The 17,734-nt window shown below is 34.9% G+C and overlaps 1 protein-coding gene across 1 annotated transcript in view; it reads right to left on the reverse strand.

Moving 5' to 3' along the window:
• LOC145687848 (leukocyte elastase inhibitor-like) overlaps positions 1–17,734 on the reverse strand; it is a 313,393-nt gene that overhangs the window by 273,327 nt on the left and 22,332 nt on the right. The window lies entirely within an intron of this gene.

A 17,734-nucleotide genomic window follows, 5' to 3' on the forward strand; every position in this document is an offset into this window, starting at 1 on the left:
TGGGTGCTATCAAACCTACCTACAGAGCTCTTGTGGTTCCCGCTGTTTTGGAAAAAATTTTGCATGGGAAAAACACAGAACCGCAATGAAAGTTTCAATGCACTGATATGGCAATGATGCCCAAAAACTACATTTTTGGGTTCAATAATCGTACAAATTTCAGTGTATGGTGCTGTTCTGTGTTTTAATAGTGGCCGTGAAGCAAGAACTGGTGTTCTGGAAAAGATGGGAATTTCAAGCGGTAAGTACACCTCCAAACTACTGCGAGACCTGGACAGAAAGTGTATAACGAAACCTGAGTTGGCAAACTTGAAGCTTACCAAGGAATCAAGAATGAGAAAAAGAAGTTGTAAAAAGGATGAAGAAGACACGGCCGAAGACGAAGAACATGGTTATGGTGCTTTCTGAATGTTGTCATCCTCCTTATTGATAAAACTCCATTGTAAATTTTAAACTTTTACTTTTTCAAAATTGCATTTTTGGACATTCACGTATTCTTTAAAAAAAAAAAAAAAAAAAAAACTATTAACGCTAAAGTAGCCAAATTTTTCACAAATCTTACTCATATGTACCTCTATTTACTGAATAAACATTATAGCATAGTTATTTAATTTCTATCAATTACTGTTTGGTGAATATAAAAAAAATCACATTAATTAAATTCTTCAACTTTCTTCTAAATAATTATTAGCTTTGTATGTAACCTACAAAAATAATACTAGTTCTGTAGCATTACCAGCTAGTGTAGGGTGCGTGGTATAAAAATTAAACGAATCCCTTCAGTAATTTCCAAGAAAAAAAAATACATTTTACGGCTCTGCTAAAAATTTGAGCCCATGCCACATGCGTAAAAGGCAAGATTCAGAGGAAAGAATTAACACCGAGACGCAGAACTACTATACATGTTTACCGACCAAAAATTAAACTTCTGCGAGCAATAGCAAAGTGTTGGTAGGCAAATTTCGCGTATGCAGCCAAAACACGGAGCATCTACCCCAAAAGAAAGTTACAGGAATTGCGTTTCAATTGCCACGGAAAATGATCCAAAATTTAATCTATTGGAGCGCAATAATTCCAGCGTACTTTCATTTCTTACTTACAATGTTATTCAGCCGCTTTGAAACTAATTGAGATAACATTTCGAAAAAAAAAATCATTCACAAGTTATTCTTTAATTGTATAAAAATTGACAGTTCCTAAAATTTTCTTTTTTTATAATAATAAGAAATATTGAATAAAAACAGAATAATAAGAAACACCTCTACTTTTTCCATTGTTTTGCAGTGTATGTACTACGAGCGAAGTTATGTTTAAGGGTGTACGAATGTATATACAATTAAATTTAGTGAGTTCAACATAATTGAAGGTTTCAGTATTATTTTGTATAACTGGAGTGTGGAGTAATTCTAAGTATTGTTGAGTTTAGATGTATTCCAAGAAAGTGAAAACTGCACCTAATGGCAACGAACATGTTTCGGGAAGTTACAAAAGTATTTCTTTAAATGTCGTAGCATACGCTCGTAGTATTTACTGTCTTTCTAAGAGTAATAACATACATTTAATAGCATGTGTGGAATTAAAAATATAAGATGTTTATTAATTCCCGTTTGCAATGTAACTTTTGCAAAACAAGCATGTATTCATTACTATGATAATATTATCCTTTCTATTTATTTGTTTTGCAAATTTGTTATTAAATAATTATTTAATCTGATCACACAATTTTCCAGACAGAATTTTAAGATGTTCATGAGCAAGGAATCAAATCTCTTCTAACACTTTCGTTGTTTAACAATACAAAGGGCTAGTACCTACTTCCGTTGCTCTTGTCAATTGACTTAATAAAATATGAAATACGATATACGGTATTTTAACTGAAAAATATAATATACTATTAGTTATACAACCTTTTGTCAAAATGTTAGCATCAACCAGGTAAACTAATATGGATATACAAATATTCAGATCATGTCTTGACCCCCCACTTTTAACGTCCAATTGCCGCCACTGAATGGAGAGATGCAGCGGGAAGAATAACTGTGATTGTTCCTACATGTAAAAGTAAATCTTTTTATCCACACCTTCTTCTGTTTCTCGAAAAAATTCGCAAATAACATTTCTTTATGACTTACGGTTCCCGAGATATTACTCCTTAAATCTCCCGAAATTGTTTGTCCTTTATCTGGGGAACGTTAGCCAGTTAATCAGTAGCCATCGGTTACTATTTGGTACCAAAATATTCACCATCCTGTTAGGTATCGATCAACACCAATATCATCTCTCTATAACTTATTGTTCCCGAGATATCTGAGAGGATGTACGTCTGATGAGGATCTTGGCTAGACGATCGAAACGTCACGTGTAAATGTGTTTTTATTATTAAATAAGTGGAGTCTTGTTCAGCAGTGTGTTTATTTTTCTGAAACTGGAAATAATAGTAAATTTGAATCACTTTCGGTTTTGGTAGGTGTTGTCATAAGATACTGATTCGTTTCTAAGAAAGAAAAAAAAAAACGCTTTTCACTATATTTACGGGCTTTGTTTTACAGAGATAAACGGTGAAACTGGAAATGACTAATTGGAAATGACGGTTTGAATAGAAAGCTAACAGAGGTGATGAAACCTATCCCTGGGACGCTGAATCGATTGAAAAAAAAAAAAAACGCTTCTCGATATGTGTTACCGTTTTAGCTATGATACCTGTCGACAGACGAACAATGTCGTTCTATAAGACTTCCAGCACTTATGCATAGTATAGTTTGGAAGTCTACAATTCAAGACAAAGACGAAATACTTAAACACAACCATCTCTGGGGTTCACACGGAACCCAAGTTGGCGTTATTACAAAGAGAAATCCAATTTCAAAGAGCTACTTTCAAATGCTTGTTGCCCAAGCCTAGAGCCCTACCAAGTCTTAGATTTGATACAAGAAGTAGGATAAAACAAAGATTCAGGAAAAAAATATGACTTACGTACATTCATCAAACTATCACCTGGGAGAGAAGAGAAAAGAAAATGGACGCCAACTATAGGTTTTATTTACTTCTGGCCTGTAGTGAGTTACAAATAAGATATTAGTATTCTACATGACAAATCAAACTAACTCCAATGGAGAATGCTACTATATTTATGTTTTAATATGTATAGGAGAGATCTTATCCCTGGTGCAGCGATTTTACTGCACAATGTCTCGCGTTCGATTCCCGGTGGAAGAGCATGCAGTGTTATATTCTTTCGGTGTACCGGTAACCATACATAATAATATTCCTTGGAGTATTTTTAGGTTTCGTATACAATTTTAAAACTAAGAGAAAATCAAAACTGAACATCAGAAATTTAACTTTACGCGTGTCATTCTAGGTGTGTTTGTTAGCGTTTAAATTTTATTTGCCATACAGAGAGGTCAGAAGAGGCGTGGACTTTGAAAACGATTCGAATTATATAAACTCGCATAGGAAATTATATATCGCCCCCACAAAGAAGAAAGGTGCTAAGCGCCAAAATGCAAATTTCTCAGGAGATGAATAAAAACGAATGAAGTAATAATTAGTTCCGATTCTTTCTTTCTTCTAGAATTCAGTTTTCAGTGGAGACCTTGCATATTGTTTCCTGCCACGGTCTCCTTTCTGCACGACATTAAACAGGAAATAGGTAGTCAGGATATGCACTTAGTTGGAAATCAAGAAAAGTGGCACTTAGCACTATTCTGCTTTCTGGGGGGTGATATATACAGGGTGTAACATAAATGCATGTTCAAAAGTGAAGATGTGATTATGGACATCCAAATAAGTCAAAATGTTCCTATAAACATGAGTTCGACGCCGCTTCGTTTCGGAGATACAGTGTGTTCAAATGTAGAATCCCTCCAGTGGCTCACTATGTTAAAATGAATGGAAATGTTCAATATTAGAGAAATAATGCAATCAAGTGGAATGATACGTGTGTAAATACATTTGCCCTAACATAGAGAATAAAACTAATCAACGTTTGAGGTTATTTGGTTGTCAGTTTTGCCAACCTGGTGCAAAGTGTTGTTTTCAAACAGCAGCACTAGAGGTCTACACGTTAGTATACGATTGCTGACATCAAAACGTTCCTAAACATGGGGCAGAGTCCGCTTCGCTTTCGAAAGACAAGGCGTCCAAGTGCGAAGACAATTAACGGTTCATAGTTCACAATCCTTGCATGAAAGTGTTATTGTGTCGTTAGAAATGAATTCACATGAGAATAACTTACGTATGAAGCCACAAAATAATTAACTGTTAAAAAACACAAAGTACTGTTGTGGATAACAATGCTGCTCACTACGTGTGGACGTCTAGTGGTATTTGAAACAACACTTTGCACTAGGTTGGCAACACTAACAGCCCAATAATCTCAAATGTTGATTAGTTTCATTCTCTATCTTAGAGTAAATGTATTTGCACAATCATAATTACACTTGATTGTATTATTCCTGTAATATTGAACATTTCCATTCATTTTCCCATAGTGAGTCATTGGAGGGACTCGACACTTGAATACCCTGTATCTCGGAAACGAAGCGGCGTCGGACCCATGTTTATAGGAACATTTTTACTTATTTCGATATCTGCAATCACCTCGTCACTTTTGGTCATGCATTTATGTTACAAAGGTATTATGTTATAAAAGTGTTTTGAAGGTAGGGAAAATTGAACTCCCTAAGCACATACCATGTTAATGCATTGCACTTTAATATGATTATTGTTTTAAAATAATAAATACTATATAAATATGTCACCAATCATAGTGCACTCAGCAAAGGGCAAAATGTCCATCTCGAAAATATTGGTCTTGTTGCTAGCATACGCCTTTTCTACACGTGGTTTCGGGTTCGATTCTTGCTGCTAGAGCTTTGAAATTTGAGCGCATTACAATCATTCGGATTCCACCATAAATTGCAGGTCCTCAATAAGGAAAAGGATTTGTAATAATTTGCAAACAAACAAACGAATCAAAACATTGATAAATTTGCTACATGTACTCCGCATGCTTTAAAATATTATTAATTCATTGTTTACTTTGAGGTTAAAAATCTCTCTTTTGCAACACTGACGCTTTACGAACAGTGGAATCCGAACCTAATGTACTCTTATTAGGGTACAAACTCAGTCTTCCGGATCGAACTCAAGAAGATAGACCACTATTTAGTACTTATGATAGTTTGGTATATTTACTTTTCCGTATTTTCAAAAATTGTTCAAGAAAATAGCAAATAAAATACTGTAAGATTGCCAAATATCTGAATTTGGTATTTCAGAAAAATAACATTAAAAAAAAAAAAAAAACGAAATTCAAACGGTAAGTATTCGTTCGTAAAAATATAATTCCTTTGAAATTTCTATTCAAACCTAAATTCATTTCAAAATTTATAATAGAAATGGATGTAATTTCTAATTGTTTGTTGTAAAAGTGACCTTATTTTCAACATACATTAGATGTATCTCTCTCTCTCTTTTTTTTCTTTTTTTTTTTTTTAAGAAATGCAATTTTAGAGAACTCCCACAAAGTAACTTTTTATGACTTCGTTAAACGATCTGGATTACGTAAAGACCTTATTAATCCAGATAATTAGCGTTTCATTGTCTTATACTTTCCTTTTGCCTGCAACACTGAAAAAAAAATATTCAAAATCAAACTAATAACACATTAAAATAGCACAAACTAGAAATAGAAAGCAGATAACAACGTGCCAGGGATTGCAATGACATTTAGAGAGACTGTCATTAATACAACATAAATTCGTAACCCGATTTTATTATATATATATATATGATGTAGCCCATTTCCGATGCGTAAGGATGAATTGGTTGTCAAGAACTTACAAACCACCAACGTGTTAAAACTGTGAGGCGCGCATGCGTAGAAAGTTAATGCTCTTCTAATATAATTCATTGACTCGCTGATCCATATTGTTGAATGCATCGCTAGTTTTTGAATGGCGAAAAAAGAAAATGACAGTTTTTTTGTTGTTGTAGAAACAATACCGCGACAATAGGCTGAAGAGGGCTACTTGTCAAGTATAAACTGTTTGCTTGAATTACAGGCGACCAACTTACCGTACGAAGTTGATCCTGGAAATCGAAACTGCAGGAAGAAATGGGCAAAAATTCACAAATCACAACCACACTCGTCTTAGTTCACGCATGACCTTCGCTTCATAGAGTGCAGGCGCCTTGTTTGGCAGTGCTGAGGATCCATTGTCTCCTGGTCCACCCACGCTATGCATTCACGTGGGATGCAGTCCAACTACAGTTTCCTGGGATATTTCTACCATTTTGCACTCCAGAATGATTTGCAAATTTTTGCTCTTAATGTGTTCATTCTTAATTAAGTATATATATATATATATATATATATATATATATATATATATATATATATATATATATATATATATATATATATATATTCCATAGCAGTTTAAAATTGCATTCTGATGTGCATTGACCCTGCCCCATTCTCATATCACTGTCATAAATTACATGCAATGAACTCAATACTAATTTATAATGAAAATTGAGTAAAATTTCATGTTTCTTGTTGCTAATAGTATTTGCTTAATTTTTAACTTGTTTTATTTGGAATTTGGCTTATTTGTCATAATTCTATTGATCTTATAAAAGTCAAAGCTCTATAGTTTTAGTGTTTTACAATGATTCTGATTAATAATGCTAATGCATTCTTAGTAATTTCAGTTATTCAGTATTATATTTCCAATATTATGTTACCTTTCTTAAAGCAAAAATACGATATATTGGAGAAAAATGAAAAAAAAAAGGGGGGGTCCGAGAGATGTGTTTGCAAAGTGTATGAAAAGTGATTTGAAAGTTATAGGAAAACAGGTCCTAATGCTCCACTCTCCCTCTTTCAAGAAAACTTTCCTTTTCGACAGTACGAAGTTCGACCCTCTCTACGGTCTTCATTTACATTAGCCTGTAGGGCACGGGTGGCCAACGTCTTGATTGTTGTTGAGCGATGAATCATGAGAGGTAATCCTCAGGAGTCTGTATTATTTTGTAATTGCTTTAAGATTCAATTTAGAGGGCTAGTAAACAGATTAGTACAGGGTGTTTCAAAATAAATATCGGGAATTTAAGGCTTTGTGATGTTTATTACATTTAACATACAACTATAAATCACACATCAAATGAAAGACCAATTCAAACAGTTCTTGCTACAAGTGTTCACTGTGAGCACCATTCGTCACACGTCACTCATCGAGTCAACATGCGAGAAAAGCCCATAAAGCGGGATATGACACAAAACACATTCAATTTAGGGGAGTATCGTTGCAAATGTACCATCTCGTGGGGAATTGCTGTCCATGATATGCGAACATTATGAGTGTTCACATCACCACTTAACTGAGGTGTCGATTCACCACCAGAAAATCTTCATAGTCATGCAGTAACATTTCATTTGCAAAATTGACACGTAAACCGTAGTTTGCAGGCTTTAGAACGTGTAGCAACTGCAAACAATAAAGACGTAGTTGTAAGCGTCTCCTTAAAATTCTCCACACAGACGGTTGCATTGTAACTACACATTCAGTCTTTGCAAAATATAAAACACAAAAAGATTTCTGCTCACTAATCGCCATTTTTGCTATTAACCCTTTCTAACGGCAGACAGAGGAAACAGTGCATGTGCATGCATGCATACAAAACTATTTGAGTTGCTCTTTCATTTCATATATTACTTATAAGTGTAAGTCAATTGTAATAAATACTACAAAGACTTAAAACCCAGATAGTCATTTTGAAATACCCTGTAGATAGCTAGTTGTTTCTAAAACGAAAAGTAAAATTGTTAAAACTAAAATGGGTAGATAATCTTGCTATAAAACCTAAAGCTGTAAGGAAGTAAAACGAAATAAGAAAAGAAAAGAGGGGAAAAAAATTACATGGAACTTGTCAGTTGTACGTCCCACGATTATGTCCTTTAGGCTAAGGGAATCAAATGATTTAGGCAAGTGAATGATGATGGAAGAATTGGTGGAATGTGAAAGCGGAAGGAGACGGGAGTACTCTGAGAAAACCAACGGACACAAACTTACTTGGCCGAATATCGAACCAGGGACCCCACATATCAGAGATAAACGTTCTATCACTGAGCCATTGTTCTCCCCTGTAAATAAAGGAAACTCTCATTTTTCGTAGACATATTTACTTGAAAACGTATTTCGGTGGAATATAAAAAAAGTATTTCTTTGATGGCATAGTTATCTCTTAATAAAGTATTTTTTTTCTTTTTGTCTTTTCTTTTCTTTTCAACAAAATAATTGCGTTCTATCCTACATTCGACTAAGGTATCACGTGGTGACCTGGTTACTCCGGTGTGCGACATGAAAAAGTAAAGTCTGACGGTTTCCTGTAACTTCTGTACGTGAGACATTCAAAACAATAGAACTGCATCAACAAAGTTCAGAAGAACAAAAAATAGTAGAATCTTTCCGCCTGTTGCACAAAACAAGTCCACAATAACATCAAATTGCGAGGCAATTAAAATACCGTGTTTAGTATCTTTTTAAAACCCTTTTAACTACGTAATAACACACAACTAACGTTGAAAAATACACAGCGAGTACTCAAAGGCGTGAATGGTGCCGTAAAACAACCAATGATTACTTAGTTATTACAGGTTTGCTGGAGTTACGAACATATGTTGTATTTTTGTTAGACACAAACAGAAGGTGGGATTTAGAAAGTTAAAATCCTTTTACTAGTCAGGTTTCTAATTCTAGTCACATCACCTATGATTAGTCAAATTCCGAACGCTTATTTGTACAAAAGAATAGATGAGACAATGATCTTTGAATTAATACAGGTAAGACCAGGTGGAGCTTATGACCCAGGTTAAGCTCTTTTTCACTCGTAAAATGTCACAATTTAATCTATTCGTATATAGAATTAAGCACTTAAAAATAAAATATGAAATTGTGGTATAAATATTTAAAAAGTTATTTGATTAACCGTTATATAAAGCAAAGATAATTTTCCCCCGTGTCACCGCCCCTTCTCTCCTATCCTTCCTTCCGCTCATTTCTTCAGTTAGAGTTAAGCTCCTTCCTGACCAAGCGGTTAGCGTGTGCACCTTTGGCGTGGGAGCCCGGGTTCGATTCCCGGCGGGAGCCCATGTGGTTCGGATTCCACGTTAATCAGTAGATCCACGTCTCATATTCTCTCGCTGCTGAAAGGGACGCTCAATTCAAAATCAAGTCAACTCACCTCATTGAGTTAGAGCTAATGAATCACACAGTTGTATTCTGTGTATGAAACTTTCTGTGCACCCCGAGAAGACCCACGGGCACGATGTTGTCCACCACAAACTAACTTGGCTGGGAATCGAACCAAGGACCCCATGTATACCCATGTCCAAAATTATTGTCCCATGTCTATAAATATGTAGTTGTAGCAATATAATTTGATAACGAATTCGACCGGTATTTCTTATAATGTTAATATGTGTATAATCGGCAAAGACATGTATGTTGCAAATTTCATGTCAAAAGAGCAGTAAATAAGAACAATAAAATTTTCTCGTCCATTAGCAACATTTTATTTTTCTCATTATAATTTACATATATATAATTCCTATGAAATTTACCACAAATATACATTTCCCGGTTATACACATAATAGCAGTATTAAAAGTACCCTGCAAAATCATTATGAAATCATATTCTTACAAAAAGACAGTTATAGATATGCGACAATAATTTTGGACATGAGTGTACCTGAGGTTAGCGTTCTACCACTGAGCCGCCGTGGCTCCTAAAATATGTCTGAAATGACCGAAGGTGGACATGATTCCCTTATGCATTGAACCCCCCTCCCAGGTCTACAATGTTATTAGCATCTGATTGAAACAAACAAAATGAAATGGGTGAGAGTAAATCATGATGCGTAGTTTCTGAGAAAATTGAGAAAAAAAACTAAAAATTGCGGTAGGATTACTATGCTACATATTAAGATGACAAAATGACACTGGAGCATATCCTCATGAACTTTTTTACTCTGACAACAGAAAGATTATAGTTAACGATAAATAGCACAAGCTTTTCATTAGCTCTGACTTTTAATTTTTTATGTCACTATGACATTGTGTGATAGTATTATTAGTGCAGATATAAAGTGTGAACGTGAAATAAAAGCAAGGATAGGAATGACGAAATAATCCTTTAGAAGGAAAAAAAATACTATTTTGTGAAACTTTGAATAAAAAGTTGAGAAAAAGAATCAAAAAAAAAAATGCTTCATGTGGAGTATTGTGCTCTATGAGGGAGAAACATGGACATTACGCAAAAATGAAGAGAAAGGAGAGGCAGCTTTTGAAATGTGGGTGTGGAAAAGAATGGAGAGAATTAGCTGGGTCGGACAGAAAGCGAATGAGAGTGTGTTGGAAATGGTGGGAGAGAAAAAAATAGTTATTATTAAGAAGAAGAAGAAGAGAAACTGGTTAAGACATTGGATAAGAAGGAACTATATCATGAGGGACGTACTAGAGGATATGGTGGCATGAAAGAAAGGGAGGGGACGAAGGAGACTACAATTAATGGGCGATATCAAAACAGAGATATCGTACGTGAAGAAGAAGAGGTTAATGGAAGACCTTGGAACATGGTAGCTTGTTAGTTGGGGCAAGTAGCCTGCTAATAATAACAGAATACCTATCATGATTATTATAATCTTGTGTAGAAATGAGTCGTACATCAAAGGGTTAGTTATAATCATGCGTAGTTTTTGACAAAAAAACAACAAAAAAAGAATAGTTGTGGTGTTAAAATATATTCCGTTCTTTGACAACAATAAATAATAGTTGCTTTTCTGCTACAATGCATTAGTTATTTGTCTATGAAAATCTATCTATCTATTGTTGTTTGGGTTTTCCTAACGGTGATATAATTATAGGCCCAGATTATCGCCTAGGCTGAACAGGCTAGAGCCTACAGAGATATGCAGCATAGAGTTGGCATCTTTAGCTCCCTCTCTTCAATTTTATGATTATAGAATAAACTAATTTAATGCATTGGACATTTCCTTGCATGCTTTTCTGTGTTAAAGATTATAATATATACCTATTTTTTTTCCTTTTTGCCTGATCCTGCCGTATAAACGTGTATTCAACAATGAGATTTGTACAGTCTCGAATAAACGCTGGATCGCGACAAATTGATTTTTCTAATGTCTTATTTATTTATTTATTTGTTGGTAAAGGCGGTTCCGGAAATGTAGCCTAGGTTGCTGCTGAGTGTGATTACTGCCAGGCACAAATACCTCTAAAGGTGAACATAATTCTAGCAGTGAAACATATTTTACTCGTAAGTACAACATTTTCTGATAATGATTTTTGATTATGGTTCTAATGACTTAATTTAATCAAAAATGCTATGATTACATATAAGTATTTTTTGCTCACTTGCTACCAGAACAATGTACAGATGATTTGCAAAGTTTCCCGCAGTATGTGAGGTTTGTGCTGAACGTACTTCTTTTTCGTGTATTACTCTTTCAGTTCATGTTATTTTCATACAATTTGGTATTTCATTACTTTTATATACCATTATCGCGATTAATATATAGGTCTTAGGTGATAAAACTAATTGTTTTTGTTTATTTCATTCGTTCCACTTAAATTATATTGTCATTAACGGGACTGAAAAGCCAGTTTGTATTGTTTGATATTATACGCATTTGTACGTATTTGTTGTTTACTCTTTCTTGATTTTGGTGAATTTCGGCGTGTTTATTCTGAGGCTTAAAAATCAGGCCTATTGCTTGGGGCTGAAATCGATTAAGTATGAGATAATGAATTCAAACTCTTCCATCCCTTCAAAATGTGATTAGCTTGCATCTACCTAGGTACTATACTCTACCCCACGAGTATATATTAAAATGAATTTTCTATATCAGTAACGGTTCCATATGTGCTTTGTACATACAAACTTTATGTGTTCTCGTGCGCTTTCCAAGTTGTCTATTGTTTCACGAATAGCATCCTAAGCCTGCAACTTCCCAGTTCCCGATCTCTCTGGTCACCTTTATCTTTCGTCCATCTTACGGCAAGTGAAGAGGAAATGGCTGTGGCTGAACACGCAAAATCAGGTTATTTCTTGGAAGACGTCTTGACCCTGAGATGTCTGCTTCTTGGAGGTCAATAGCTTCATGTTGCTTGGTCTGGAGCGATCACCTCCTCGGAAACTTCGCTTCACCACAGCAGACATGGCCAGGGGATCATCATCTAACTACTTCCGTTCCAATCGACAAACAAAAGCAACAAAAATCTTTCGTATCAGGAAACACAAGCATTGCCCATTGTGCAAAGGGCCACATACACAATGTGCGTGAACGATCAAGTACTGTAGAACTTAAATGGCGTTGCTAGTTCCATTTTGTCTTGAATATAACATTTTAAATTGGTTTCAATTATCGAATTTTATTTTGGAGTTAATGCTTATTATTTTGTAACAAAAAATGTAAAGTAAAATCTTCAAATTGCAGATTAATGTAATTGTTGCAAAATTAATGTAATTGTTGAAACGGGTTCATATATATATTGCTTATTTCAGAAGCTCCACTTTTTGTGAAGCTAGACACAAATGTCCCGCTAACAATTAAAGAGGTTGACATTCCGGCTGTCACCCACGCAACCAAAATGCACACTTCCGATCTTAAACCGAATGATTTGACGTTGGACCAATAATGAGAACCGAATAGATGATATCAGAAAAGCAGTAACTAATAAATTATTGAACAAATTAATATTTGTCTTTAAGTTATGATTTAGATTAGGTTCCTTTTTTAGCTTTTAATCCAACTTCAAGAAAATAAATAAATTTTCCAAATAGCAACATTACTTACTACATTAAGGTACTTGAAAGTGTTTTTAAGGTTAAATAAAAAGCATTTCGAAGCTAAACAAATTATGTGCATAAACGTTAGACATCTTAGAGATTTTCAGTTTCTCTCAGTGGGATCTAGCAATTACGAAAATATAAATTGATTTCTAAATAATAATAATAATAATAATAATAATAATAATAATAATAATAATAATAATATAAATAATAATAATAATAATAATAATAATAATAATATGCCGCCAGAACGAGGAATGATACTATGTAATATTTTACGAAAACCTTTCTGACCATTATTAATAAAGACTGTAGTATTTCTTATTTTAGTCAATATATCACAATCAAGTGTAAACATAAATCCGAAAACAAGGGTAAAGAATAAGTATTCGGAATATAAATAGCATGAACCAATAAATAAGTGTTAGAATATTGGAGGTAATAACAGAGAAAAGTGGAATTGAAAGAGGAATTCGACAGGGTTGCTGTTTCTCGCCTACATTATTTAATATCTATCTAGAAGGAATAAGGGAAAAGAGTCTTTAAAATGAAGACGGAGGTATTTCAGGTATTTCAGTAGGAGGTGGAATGATTAGGTGTGTACGGTCTGCAGATTATATCGTGCTTATTGCAGAATCTGAAAAGGAAATCAATTGGATGTTAGAAAACTTGAGAAAGAGCTGTGAAGAATATGGGATGAAAATAAATGTTAGAAAGACAAAAGGCACGCTGTTTGGAATGAAGTCGTGGATGTCAAATGTTGAAATAGGAGGGAAGAAAATAGAACAGATAACTATTTTCCGATATCTATTTACTATTATTAGTGATGATATAAAAGCAAGGATAGGAACGTGAACGTGAAATAAAAGTAAAGATAGGAACGGCGAAAGAAGCCTTTAGGAGGAATGATATACTATTTTGTTGAACCTTGAATAAAGAGTTGAGAAAAATACTCATAAATTGCTTCGTGTGGGCCATTATACTGTACGGGTTAAAAACATGAACATTACCGAAAATTATCAAAAATGACTCAAAGCTTTCGAAAAGTGAGTGTGGAGAAGAATGGAGAAATTTAGCTGGGTCGGGCGGAAAACGAATGAGAGTGTGTTGGAAATGGTGGGGGAGAAAAGAAAATTTTAGATATTATTAAGAAGAGGAAGAGAAACTGTTTGGGACATTGGCTAAGAAGGAACTGTGTCATGAGGGATGTGGTAGAGGATATGGTGGCAGGAAATAGAGGGAGGGGACGAACGAGACTACAATTAATGGACAAAGAAATCGTACATGAAGGCAAAGAGGTTAGCAGAAGGCCTTGGGGCGTGGAGCACAGGCGACCTGCCAGTAAGGGCAGAATACCTATGATGATGATGGTGATGACCATATATAGCATTATCACTAAGGGTATGTAAGACAGAACCTACCGTCTACAGTCGAATCCCGACTCAAGTTTTTACAGGAGAATATCGAACTCAGGTGTACGTGCTTCGAAAATACTCGCTTTAACCATTCAGCTACAAAAAGTTGCTCTAAAGTGTGTGTGTTAAATATTTTTTCTCTATACCTTAAGTAGTAATACTATGTTACCTTAAACAACGTAAACTTAGGATAATGTGATAGTCATATCGTAATAATATAAACACTGACTGAATAGCCTGCCAAGCAAGGTATTGTTACCAAATTGATTGTATTTTGTTGTAGCGCATGCACTGAGAAAAATCCGTTCTCTGGACAGCGGTATATTGTCCAAATATACGGAATCCTCATCCTTACCACAGAAATCAGTATGGAGCATACGCTATCTGTATGCCACATACGCACTGCCCTTAGATGTTACATCATGCCTTTGCAGGATGTCTGACATCTAACAGTTTTTTTCTATATCACATGCATATACTTATGTTACATTCTTCAGCTATATGTTATGTACGTCCATTTGTATGTGAGATCCTGACCGTGTTTCATACGGAAAGTACGTATAGATGAAACAGTTATACGGAAAGTATTATAAAACATGCGCTTTCAGTTATACGTTTGCTGTACATTAAGTTCAAAAACTACAGGAATTACGCATGTAACTTACCTTGTTAAGAACGCCACCTACATTTCTTTTCTGAGTGTGTCTCGCATACGTTCAGTTTTGCTGCAATTGCTGACAACGGTGAAGCAAATTCAAAAAAAACATAGTTAAGTTGTAGGAGATCATCTGTGATAATCTCCTTTGTGTTCAAAGTGTTATCCCACCATTTTTGATTAATAGAGCTCCTTCATGGCTAAGCGGTTAGCGTTCGCGCCTTTGGTGCGGGAGACCTAGGCTCGATTCCCGGCGGGAGCTCATGTGATTTGGATACCACGTTAATCAGTAGGTCCTGTCTCACATAGCCTCGCTGCAGAAAGGGACGTTAAACTCAAAATCAACTGAACTGAATTTTGTTTAATAGTAAAAAAGAAAATTATCTCATTTACTGAACAACATAATTTTAAAATTTTGGGCTTATATGCCCCAAAATGAAGTTGTGTACACGAACGCAAAAAAAAAAAAAAAGTGATAACAAATATAGACAATGTAATGGTAAAATGACAGTGGTCCGACAAAACCAACAAAATAATAAAATAAACTAAAATATTTTGCATGTATGTCGTACAGGCCCAGAATACAGAGATCGTTTTAGTCTTTCCTTAGCAGAATTTTCAAAAGCAGATAGGGTTTCCAAGCATTTGACCAGAACACAATAAGTAAACAAAAAAAAAAAAAAGTCATACTCTGTTCTCTAATGATAAGAGCGTTCGAGAATGACAAAGTTAGTTGTCTTCGCCGCTAATCTAAAACAAATTATTTTATACTACAGAGCACATCATTCACAAATGAGCATGAATGCAACGAATGCAGTATGTAATATGCAAATACATTACATACACAATTAATTATAATGGCAGCTATAGATGGTGTTCATTCGGCAAAACACTCCAAACAATAAAGATTCACCTTAGAATTGAGATCCTTCATTTTCTATTATCATTTGATCATGAAACGAACGCCTGAGAGATGTACAAGCCATACATATAACTATATGATGTTGGAATGTATAACTGATAGGATATGATACTTTCTTTCAATTACAACATTTCCCGTGTACTCCTAAAAAACGTAACAAAGAAATGATATATTCTATTAAAACTGGACAATCTACACAAAATTTGGAATCGATGAGTGAAAGCGGCACGTTTCTAGCACTTATGGTTTTCGAGATCTCATTGTCGAAAGGATTGGAGACAAACAATTAAACCTAATATTTTAGTGCACAGGCTAGCTGAACCTGCACCCTCTACACAGCGTATCATTCACATATGAGCATGAATCTCATTGTCATTCCTCACAACATCTATACATATCCTTTTCCAGACACAAGTGAAGTTGCAAGATTTGAGCATACTTCCAATTGGAGTTTTTAATTCATATACGACCAGTGTTTACTTTATTCTTCCATGCAGTAGCTATGCAATAAGCAAATACATTACACAAACAACTAATTATAACGTCAGTGATATACTGTGTTTATTAAGCAAAACACTCCAAACAATAAAGACTCATCTTAGACTGGAGTAATGATTATCCTTCGTTTTTCATTATTATTTGGCCATGAAACAAAAGCCTGAGAGATATACAACCCCTATATACAATTATGTCATGTTGGAATGTAGAACTCGTGGAATATGATACTTTATTTATTTTATTTTATTTTTTTTTTTAATTTCAACACATTCAGTGTACCCGTAAAGTGTAATAAAGAAATAACGGCCATGTTTTATAAATATTCGATTTGAACTGGACAATCTACGCAAAATTTGCAATCGATCAGTGAAAACGTCATCTTTCTAGAGCCTGTAGTTTCCGAGATCTCGCTGTCGAAAGGATTGGCCACAAACGTCCACAAATGTATAGTTTAAAAAACAAAAATCTCCAAAGATGGCATCTCAATTCGTTTGCATTTATTTTGGAGAAGGTTTAATAAAATGCAAATTCTTTGAACAACAATTTAAAAGGATAAACTTTATGAAAAAGACATATTTAAATTATTTATTTAAAGTACACATACTTTAAAATATTTGTCTTTGTTAAACGTGAGGGATGCACGCGAGACGAGACGAGACGAGAAATGGAAAAGTCTCGTCTCGTCTCGCAGCCTCAAATGTTGGTCTCGTCTCGCGTCTCGTCTCGTCTCGTCTCGCAAATGTGAAGTCTCGTCTCGCGTCTCGCATAAAATTTTGAGTCTCGTCTCGCGTCTCGCGCGAGAATTTCTCGCATCGTCTCGCAGTCTCGCATATATTCTAGTCAAAATTTTGCAATGTGTTATTATATGGCTGTTAATGAATGATGATGTGATATTCTGTCAGAAGGCAGGTATTTGACCTAAAAGTCCCTTGGCAAGGTAATCCATGGTGGTTTGCCATTGCTTTCCATGGGATGAATGTTCATAACATCCTAAGGAGACGGAACCTGAAGTTCAACATGGTATCCGAACTTGTGTCCCCTCCGCTTCAAATTAAAAGAAAAGTTGTGTTGCATGCTCATACCATATACCAGGAGCGGGAAAAAGATGTCAAAGGGAAAATTACGGAGGGAATTTTTTTCGCACTTTGGGCCCCTCTGGAGCGGCCCTGTGTGAACGTATCCATCTAAAAAAATCTGATAAATAGTACTTGGTATACTAAATGTGTGTGCCAAATTTCAAGTTTCTATCTTGAATAGTAAGGGCGGAAGAAATTTTATCAGGAATTCCCACCATGCCCCAAATTACCGTAAAACATCATGATCTCAGGTAAAAAAATTCCTGAGACATCCCTAATTACCCTAG

The sequence above is a fragment of the Thermobia domestica genome, chromosome 6 (assembly GCF_964235325.1).
Source record: "Thermobia domestica chromosome 6, izTheDome1.hap1.1, whole genome shotgun sequence".
Lineage (NCBI taxonomy): Eukaryota > Metazoa > Arthropoda > Insecta > Zygentoma > Lepismatidae > Thermobia > Thermobia domestica.